The sequence below is a fragment of the Haliaeetus leucocephalus genome, unplaced genomic scaffold, assembly GCF_000737465.1.
Source record: "Haliaeetus leucocephalus isolate CR32 unplaced genomic scaffold, Haliaeetus_leucocephalus-4.0 Scaffold687, whole genome shotgun sequence".
Classification (NCBI taxonomy): Eukaryota; Metazoa; Chordata; class Aves; order Accipitriformes; family Accipitridae; genus Haliaeetus; species Haliaeetus leucocephalus.
The window spans coordinates 4,715,136-4,715,720 of record NW_010973123.1 but is presented as its reverse complement, the minus strand read 5'-3'; positions in this window follow the sequence as shown (position 1 = coordinate 4,715,720).

Below are 585 nucleotides of genomic sequence, written 5' to 3'. Positions count from 1 at the left end.
CACGGCCAGCGGCGGGGCCGGGCCACGAGGAGCCGCTGCCTTCCCCCCTAGGCGGGCCCTGCCTGCCCCTTCCCTTCTCCCCCCCGCCCCGGTCTTGCTCCGGGGTCCGCCTGCCTGCACTAAAGGAAGCAGAGCCCGGCGGGGCTGCAGCCCCCGAGGTGGTCCTGGGCGCCTGAGTGCCCATCCAGCCGCTCTGGGAGCTGGGGGAGAAGAGGTGGTGGTGGTGGCCTCGGGGCGAGTGGAGGTTCGGTGCTGGTAGGGATGGTCCCTGGCACGGTCGTGATGGAGCCGGGGGAGAAGGATGCTGTTCGCCGAATGGGATGGGTAAGGAAAAAAGGACCGGGCGGCCTGCTGGGAGGCAGGACCAGTTAACCTTACAAAGGTATATGGCTGCTGCTGCCCGGGGAGCGAGCGGCAGAGCATGCTGGATTTGCAAAGGGACCAGGCGCAAGCTGTAGTCAAAGGAGTCGCGCCAATCGTGTGCCTAGCCTGTCCTACACCCAGCCAGCCTATCCTGCTGCACCCCAAAGATATTTAAAGAGCAACGTAGTCCGCATCGCTTGCATCTCGGCCTACGTAGCAGCA